This window comes from Schistocerca nitens, chromosome 2 (assembly GCF_023898315.1).
Source record: "Schistocerca nitens isolate TAMUIC-IGC-003100 chromosome 2, iqSchNite1.1, whole genome shotgun sequence".
Taxonomy (NCBI): domain Eukaryota; kingdom Metazoa; phylum Arthropoda; class Insecta; order Orthoptera; family Acrididae; genus Schistocerca; species Schistocerca nitens.
The window spans coordinates 678,684,064-678,694,274 of record NC_064615.1 but is presented as its reverse complement, the minus strand read 5'-3'; the positions used below and the strand labels follow the sequence as shown (position 1 = coordinate 678,694,274).

At 41.0% G+C, this 10,211-nt stretch overlaps 1 pseudogene; it reads left to right on the top strand.

The window, feature by feature from the left end:
- The first annotated feature begins 592 nt into the window (after positions 1-592).
- Positions 593-10,211, top strand: part of LOC126235243 (tubulin beta chain-like) — a 32,570-nt pseudogene continuing 22,951 nt past the window's right edge.

Below are 10,211 nucleotides of genomic sequence, written 5' to 3'. Positions count from 1 at the left end.
TTCGTCTAATTTAACGCCACTGAGTCACTCAAACTTAAAATAAAAATTCATCACTGCCTTTCGCGTTCTAGCCAAACTGGAGTAGACCAACCTGAATTCCAGGGGTGGATGCCCCGCGTAGTCGGAATCGTTCACGCTGCTGCTGCTCGTAGTTCATGTTGTACTGCGCCTCTTCAGGACTGTTGATTGTCCACAATTATCCCCGTGCTGACACCACTTCTATCAGGGGGTTAGTCTGTGTTGTCGCCCCAGATGATGATTACACGAATATTTAGTCAGGATTTGTAAGCGGTGGATCCTTGAAGTACAGAATACGTGAACACGGTGAAATTTTCCTTACGGTTCAAGTGGCATGGTCTGTTGATGTTGGAAACGACCAACTATGAAGCAAATAAGTAGTGCTGTTCCTGCTCTATGGTTTACAGGTCCTTGTCCACTAAGTAAATTAATTATCCTTGTAAAGCGAACATTTAGAAAAAAGTAATTACAAGTAACAAAATAGAGAATAATCCCCAGCATTCGTTGGTCCTTGCCAAAATCACCACACCACATCGCACAAGCCGTAAATAAAATTAAACTGATATGACCACCTATGTACCAAGACTGGCTGCACAACTATTCCCACAAGGCAAATACAGCTTTCTGTGAATTATTTCCAGCTTGGTACAGGTATGTTTCCACATTGTCCTTTAACTACATGCAATTGAAGTCAAGTAGGAAGATGTAATGAAGTTAACGAAACTCTTTACATAGCATCTGCACAAAGATTATGGACTCACCTGTACCAGCACAGCTATACGAAATATGCCAGTCAAAAAGCTCAACTGCAAGGTAGAGACAGTAGTTTTATCTTGCTCAGAGGACAGTTACACAGGATATCAAAGGTGGTTAGGAATCTTTATAATTATCTGATTTCTTTTCATACCAGTAAATATGTTAGTAACAGTGGCAATATTTTCTTGTGCTAACATGATTCAGTCAGTAAACATCACAGTATTGAGGAAACTTTATAAAATTCAGCTACTTTAATTCCATAAAGCATACACTTACAGTTGCCAATATACATAATCAGCACTTCAGGCAATAAAATTTACATCCAAATACACTACTGGACATTAAAATTGCTACACAAAGAAGAAATGCAGATGATAAACGGGTATTCATTGGACAAATATATTATACTATGACTGACATAAGATTACATTTTCACGCAATTTGGTGCATAGATCCTGAGAAATCAGTACCCAGAACAACCACCTCTGGTCGTAATAACGGACTTTATACGCCTGGGCATTGAGTCAGAGCTTGGATGGGGTGTACAGGTACAGCTGCCTATGCAACTTCAACACGATAGCATAGTTCATCAAGAGTAGCGACTGGCATATTGTGACGAGCCAGTTGCTCGACCACCATTGACCAGACGTTTTTCAATTGCTGAGAGATCTGGAGAATGTGCTGGCCAGGGCAGCAGTCGAACATTTTCTGCATCCAGAAAGGCTTGTACAGGACCTGCAACATGCAGTCGTACATTATCCTGCTGAAATATAGGGAATGAAGGGTAGATCCACGGGTCTAACACATCTGAAATGTAACGTCCACTGTTCAAAGTGCCGTCAATGCGAACAAGAGGTGACCAAGACATGTAACCAATGACACTCCATTCCATCACGCTGGGTGATACGCCAGTATGGCAATGACGAATACATGCTTACAATGGGCGTTCACCGCGATGTTGCCAAACACTGATGCGACCATCATGACGCCGTAAACAGAACCTGGATTCAACCGAATAATTGACGTTTTGCCATTCGTGCAAAATGATTCAAATGGCTCTGAGCGTTATGGGCACCCAGGTTCGTTGTTGAGTATACCATCACAGGCGCTCCTGTCTGTCATGCAGCGTCAAGGGTAACCACAGCCATGGTCTCCAAGCTGATAGTCCATGCTGCTGCAGATGTTGTCGAACTGTTCATGCAGATGGTTGTTGTCTTGCAAACATCCCCATCTGTTGACTCAGGGATCGAGACGTGGCTGCACGATGTGATACAGCCATGCGGGTAAGATGCGTGTCATCTCGACTGCTATTGATACGAGGCCATTGCGATCCAGCACAGCGTTCCGTATTATCCTCCTGAACCCACAGATTCCATATTCTGCTAAGAGTCACTGGTTCTCGACCAATGCAAGCAGCAATGTCGCGATACGATAAACGGCAAATGCGATAGGCTACAATCCGACCTTTATCAAAGTCGGAAATGTGATGGTACACATTTCTCCTCCTTACACGGGGCATCACAACCACGTTTCACCAGGCAACGCGCGTCAACTGCTGTTTGTGTATGAGAAATCGGTTGGAAACTTTCCTCATGTCAGCACGTTGTAGGTGTCACCACCAGCGCCAACCTCGTGTGAATGCTCTGAAAACTAATCATTTGCATATCACAGCATCTTCTTCCTGTCGGTTAAATTTCGCGTCTGTAGCACGTCATCTTCGTAGTGTAGCAATTTTAATGGTCAGTAGTGTTTAAAAATCACATTTATCGCAATTTTCACAAAATTTTACTGCTCTGTTCTAACACTGCCACCAAACACCACAGACTAAAGAGGAATTTTGTTCCATAAACCCTATACTATGTTTTCCCATACATACAATGATCAAGGCAAAATATTAAGTGTACCTTCAATATTCATTATATATCACATTTCTTTTAGTTAGCTTAAAGTCTAAACAAATGAGAAATAAATGTTAAAGCTGACAAGTCTTCAGACACAACAATCGATATAGTGTTTTATCCAAAAGACCAATAAATGTTAACCACAAACAAAGGAAATGTCAGAACTACCGTAATAAACTACAATTATGAAGGTTCAAGAAGAATCACTTTTCTTGGGATATTCCTGTACTTTAGCTGAATGTTTTATTAGCGCATTTGTTCAGAGAGGAATTACGAGGTCAACCCATGAAACACTACAAATTTTCAGACATCAGAACAGATTGAAATTCATTCTACATTACAGGTTCATCAGGGTCAGAGATTCTTTTTACTTGCTGGTGGCAGTGGTGTCCAATTTTCACAAACAAAAATCTGAAAACTGACCTTCACATACTGGATACACATCAGTGTTACCTTAAAATGATGAAAATCAGTTTCACGAGTTAGACATTAAATTATGTTAAAAGATGTAAAGTGTGGGAAAATTTACAGAGTGTGCTCAGTTGTAGAAGATAAACTTTCGTAGCCATGACACTTACACAGAGAAAAAAATAACTTATTTTATTCTGCAATGTCCATTCCTTCAGACATGCATGCCTTAAGGAACAGACATCACAGATGCTCCAATAGTTGAATGAAATTATGAGGAAAGGCAAATTGTTCTGACATCAACTGCATAGCTGCATATATACCATCCATTTCATGGCTTACGGCAACCCAGCACAATGTTTCAAGTTTATTCTATTTCCCTTTCATGCTGAACAGATGTAAAATACATGTATAGGGAACTGTCACATAATACATGGACTGCGATAGGATTCGAACAAAATTCTTACAATATGGTAATTTTAACACAATAAACTGTGAACATGTGTAAAATATATTAACCTGGACTGAACACAAATTATTGTTTGGGCATACATGTGAAAATTTACACTGTTTCAAAACTTAAATTCTAGGCTAGGCGACACACTGAAAGAGGTTTGATGAAGGCAAGTAGTATGCTCTCTGGCAGAAGCTTCAGTAATCAACAATCCAGCTGTATGGGAAAACATTAACTGCAGTACCATCAGTCTTTACTTGTCACAGTTTCTGTATAGGATTCTATAATTAATACTCTCACGTTTGTAATAATGGATGAATTAACATATCAGATCTCCCAAATCTCCAGATTCCACATAATGTGGAAAGCATTAAAAGGCATTAGACATTAAGAAACTGATTTTAATATCACCTTGATCCACCAGGTTTGTACTGAAAACCTCTTACTTGCTTTTCATATACAATATGCTTGAACAAAATACCAAATTTGTTTGTACACATTTTTGTTAGCATAAGTTCATAGCCAAGTACAACATAAGAATAAATCTATAAGGAGAAAATTACCTTCACCCATACTGAGAAAATCCACATGAAATGTTCTACATCTATAAACATACTCTGCACGACACTGAACAGTCCTTGGTAGAGGTTACACTGTACCATTGCTAGCCATTTCCTTTCCTGTTGCACTCACAAATTGAGCGAGAGAAAAACTACTGTATGCCTTTGTAGAAGCCTTAATTTATATTTGTGGTTCTTACATAAAATGTACGTCGGAGCTTCAAACGCCAGTTCTCTAAATTTTCACGATAGTGCTCCATGAAAAGAGCACAGACTTTGCTCCAGCATTTCCGATCTAACTTCACAAAGAATAGCTGACACATTACATTATAATCAAACCTACCAGTAACAAATCTAGCAGCTCAGATCTGAATTGCCTCAATATCATCCTTCCATCCTGGTGGGGATCCCATACACTCACAAATGGGTCTATGTAGTGCTTTATATGCAGTCTCCTTGACAGATAAATCACATATTCCTACAACTCTCCCAATAAATCAAAGTCTACCATTCACCTTCCCTACTACAATCTTTAAAGGCTCATTCCATTTCATATTGCTTTGTGATGTTATACTTAGATATTTAATCGACGTGACTGCCTCAAGCAGCACACTTATTAATGGTGTACTCTTGTGTTATACAACAGTTTTTCCTGATCATCTGCAATAACTTACGTTTCTACATTTAGAGCTTGCTGCCACTCATCACACCAACTGCAAATTATCTCAAAAATCATCTTGTAATCTCCAACAGTCAAGCAACAATGACACCTTCCTGTATACCACAGCATCATCAGCAAACAGCTGCAGACTGCTGTCTACCATATCTGTCATATCATTTATGTATATATGGAATAGCTGCCCAATCACACTTCCCTGGGGAATTCCAGACAATGCCATTATCTCTGATGAATATTCGCCACTGAGGACAACATACTGGATTCTGTTATTTAAGAAGTCTTCCAGTCACTTACATATCTGGGAACCTATACCACATGCTCGTACCTTTCTGAACAGTCTGCAGTCACGGATCATGTCAAACTCTAACCCAGATACCGAATCTGCGATGGTCAAACTATGGTATGTTTGTACAATCCTCCTTCATGAATGATTTTTCAAATACAAAATTTAAAACTTCGGCTTTCCTTTTGCTGCCTTCTATTGACACACCAGACTGGTCTATGAGTGACCGAATATAAGCCTTTGAGCCACTTTGCAATTTTACATAGGGCCAGAATTTTCCCTTGTGCCTGGCAAGATTTTTCATGAAGGTATGATGGTGGAAATTTATGAACACATGAACCACTTAAGAGGTTTTGCTGGATACCATTTAAATTATTTTAGAACTGCACTGCAACAGGTTTGTTTCCTCAGCATTTTCCAAATTTTGTTATTAAACTACAGTGGGTCTTTTCCATTCTTAACCCACTTACTTGGCAGGTACTTCTCCAAAGCATGATTTACAATCCGTATGAACTTTTCTCATAATTCTATGCCCATAGTGCCAGAACTAAATGACAAACTTTCATAGTGCAAGTGTTAACAACTGCTTATCTGCTCCAAGCCTTTTTGACACACTTGTTAACTTTAGTAACTACATTTGCTATGATACCGTATGAATCCCTGTCTCTACATCAACACTATCAATAAGTTCAGGCCTGTTTGTCATTAGAAGGCCTAAAATGTTTCCATGCAGAGACTTTGTTGCATTGGAACACTAGAAAGAGGTTACAATTTTGGGATCAACCGGGAACAGAACATATCAATGTAGTCAAACAGATGCAGTATTTCTCAATGTCGAAATAGCTTTACTATTAGTTCCATACCTATGCTTACTACTTAAAATTGTATGGGGTATGAAGTGAAAATTGTGTCTGAGTTGTGGATTTCTTGATAGGGAGGACACAGCAAGTTATCCTGGATAAAGAGTCATTGACAGTAGAAAAGTAGCTTCTGGTGTACCTCAGGGAAGTGTGTTGGGTCACTTGCTATTTATGTTTTATACACTCCTGGAAATTGAAATAAGAACACCGTGAATTCATTGTCCCAGGAAGGGGAAACTTTATTGACACATTCCTGGGGTCAGATACATCACATGATCACACTGACAGAACCACAGGCACATAGACACAGGCAACAGAGCATGCACAATGGCGGCACTAGTACAGTGTATATCCACCTTTCGCAGCAATGCAGGCTGCTATTCTCCCATGGAGACGATCGTAGAGATGCTGGATGTAGTCCTGTGGAACGGCTTGCCATGCCATTTCCACCTGGCGCCTCAGTTGGACCAGCGTTCGTGCTGGACGTGCAGACCGCGTGAGACGACGCTTAATCCAGTCCCAAACATGCTCAATGGGGGACAGATCCGGAGATCTTGCTGGCCAGGGTAGTTGACTTACACCTTCTAGAGCACGTTGGGTGGCACGGGATACATTCGGACGTGCATTGTCCTGTTGGAACAGCAAGTTCCCTTGCCGGTCTAGGAATGGTAGAACGATGGGTTCGATGACGGTTTGGATGTACCGTGCACTATTCAGTGTCCCCTCGACGATCACCAGTGGTGTACGGCCAGTGTAGGAGATCGCTCCCCACACCATGATGCCGGGTGTTGGACCTGTGTGCCTCGGTCGTATGCAGTCCTGATTGTGGCGCTCACCTGCACGGCGCCAAACACGCATACGACCATCATTGGCACCAAGGCAGAAGCGACTCTCATCGCTGAAGACGACACGTCTCCATTCGTCCCTCCATTCACGACTGTCGCGACACCACTGGAGGCGGGCTGCACGATGTTGGGGCGTGAGCGGAAGACGGCCTAACGGTGTGCGGGACCGTAGCCCAGCTTCATGGAGACGGTTGCGAATGGTCCTCGCCGATACCCCAGGAGCAACAGTGTCCCTAATTTGCTGGGAAGTGGCGGTGCGGTCCCCTACGGCACTGCGTAGGATCCTACGGTCTTGGCGTGCATCCGTGCGTCGCTGCGGTCCGGTCCCAGGTCGGCGGGCACGTGCACCTTCCGCCGACCATTGGCGACAACATCGATGTACTGTGGAGACCTCACGCCCCACGTGTTGAGCAATTCGGCGGTACGTCCACCCGGCCTCCCGCATGCCCACTATATGCCCTCGCTCAAAGTCCGTCAACTGCACATACGGTTCACGTCCACGCTGTCGCGGCATTCTACCAGTGTTAAAGACTGCGATGGAGCTCCGTATGCCACGGCAAACTGGCTGACACTGACGGCGGCGGTGCACAAATGCTGCGCAGCTAGCGCCATTCGACGGCCAACACCGCGGTTCCTGGTGTGTCCGCTGTGCCGTGCGTGTGATCATTGCTTGTACAGCCCTCTCGCAGTGTCCGGAGCAAGTATGGTGGGTCTGACACACCGGTGTCAATGTGTTCTTTTTTCCATTTCCAGGAGTGTATTACTGATCTTGCAGACAGTATTAATAGTAACCTCAAACTTATCACAGATGTTGCAGTTATCTAGAATGAAATATAGTCTGAAAGAAACAGTATAAATATTCAGTCAGTTCTTAAAAAAGTTATAAACCAGTATCAAGATTTTTTTCTTAATTGTTCTGAAATGCAAGTTGTGAAAAAATCTTAATGTCATATGACTACATTGTAATGAGTCACACACACAGGCATTTAAACAGATGTTCTACCCTTGCTCCACAGGAAAGGAATGTGAAAATTAACGGTGGTACAATGGGACGTACACACTGCCATGCACTTAACATTAGTCTGTGGAGCATGGATGTACAACTCTGGTTTTCACAACCAGTGCACTTCCACCACATTACCTGGCTGACTCACAGTCTACCCTATAACTTCAACATTTTCATGTGTCTCTCTAAACGCATCTGAACTCTGCAGAAGTTCTTAAGGTACCTTCAGGAATTGCCAACTCAAGCTAGGTTTTATACAATGAGCTCTTTGCCACAGTGCTTTAGTAAAATACATTTAGGAAACTCCTGAGTTAGCTGGGTAGCAAAGTGGAAGCACATCTGTCAAGAGGTCTGGGTCTTAAGTCCCAATTTGGCACAAAATTTTCCTCTTTCTGCCAAAATTTACAAACTGCAAAATGAATAATTTCACAAAATCAGTTACTGTTGTTTAACATATATTTATGCATCTGCTAGCTCAAACTGTTGTCTCAATACAAAGACCCTGTTACACATTTCATTCCCGATTAATGATTTAACTGAGACTTGTGTTTTCGTGATTAATCCTCTACATAAACAATTTAAAAAATTAGAATGCAGATACATAATTTCTGGCTATTCCTTGCAAGCATTGTTTAATCATTAACCAATTAGGAGAACAAAAGTATTATTTCATATACACTGTAACATTTATAATGTGTTTGCATATAATGCTTTGTACTTACATTTTCACACTGCTACTACTACTGGATACTTCATATGCACAGCAATTAAGTTACTTCTTTCCATTTCTCTTGTTGCTTCAGATGTTCCCATCACTACTGCAGTTTTTGTAGCAAATACTACAGGTTATACTCATAGAAAATCTCAAAGGAAGTGGTAACAAACATTTGCAACATAAGATCTCCATAAAGTGATTAAGTGTGTGTCCTATAAATATTTGAGAAAGTTTCCTACATGAATTTTCAGTCAAAAATGACATGGGACTAATCGAACTTTACCAGCAAAACAACCTGTAGATTATGTCAATGTCCCTCAGGAAACAGAAACCATGATCACCTATGGAACTGGTCGTGGAAACTTAAATACACCTTAGAGCAATTTCCAACTCATTACAAAAGAAAATCCATTCTAGTCTTCAGAGGTGGAAATGTTAACATAGACCACTACTAAAGTCCAATCAGAATCCTATTTACACTGATAAAAGTAATAACACGGAAATCTGACTCCAACAACCTAGGAATGGGACAGATACATACATGAGAAAAGTTATAGAAATACCATAGAAATGGGAAAATGCATTAGCGAGACACAAACAAGAATTCAAGGAATACAACAACGAAACAGCTTAAAAAGTGTACAGCGAGGTAAAAATAACAAATTATTAACAATTCCCAATGTTCACAGTGCTTATCTACTCTATAAACACAATTACAAACTAGCATTTTTGTTTCCAGATGATGCACTGTTATTTACGGCTGACAGCTAAACTGGTACCATGATCACACAAAAACTTGTCCATGTAAAACAAAGGTGATTAAAAAAATTAGGCCCAGATCTAGCAATTTTCAAATGTCCAACAAATTCATTGCAGTAAGAGAAGTCCACTGAAGATGAGCATTTGCAATGTACCAGACATGGTATCCCATAAAATTCTCTAAAACAGGACAACGATTTCTTAAAGACCACTCACTATTCTCAAAGTATCCCAACCATTGTTCAACCTAGTCCTGGACAAAATAACGAGGAAATGCCTAAAACAGCTGTCAAGCACAATACAACAAGAACACAGATCATGATAAACATGTTTGTTGTTGTGGTTTTCAGTCCTGAGACTGGTTTGATGCAGCTCTCCATGCTACTCTATCCTGTGAAAGCTTCTTCATCTCCCAGTACCCACTGCAACATACATCTTTCTGAATCTGCTTTTGTATTCATCTCTTGGTCTCCCTCCACGATTTGTACCCTCCACGCTGCCCTCCAATACTACATTGGTGATCCCTTGATGCCTCAGAACATGTCCTACCAAACGATCCCTTCTTCCAGTCAAGTTGAGCCACAAACTTCTCTTCTCCCCAATCCTATTCAATACCTCCTCATTAGTTATGTGATCTACCCATCTAATCTTCAGCATTCTTCTGTAGCACCACATTTCGAAAGCTTCTATTCTCTTCTTGTCTAAACTATTTATCGCCCATGTTTCACTTCCGTACATTGCTACACTCCATACAAATACTTTCAGAAACGACTTCCTGACACTTAAATCTATACTCGATGTTAACAAATTACTCTTCTTCAGAAACGCTTTCCTTGCCATTGCCAGTCTACATTTTATATTCTCTCTACTTCGACCATCATCAGTTATTTTGCTCCCCAAATAGCAAAACTCCTCTAATACTTTTAAGTGTCTCATTTCCTAATCTAATTCCCTCAGCATCACCCGA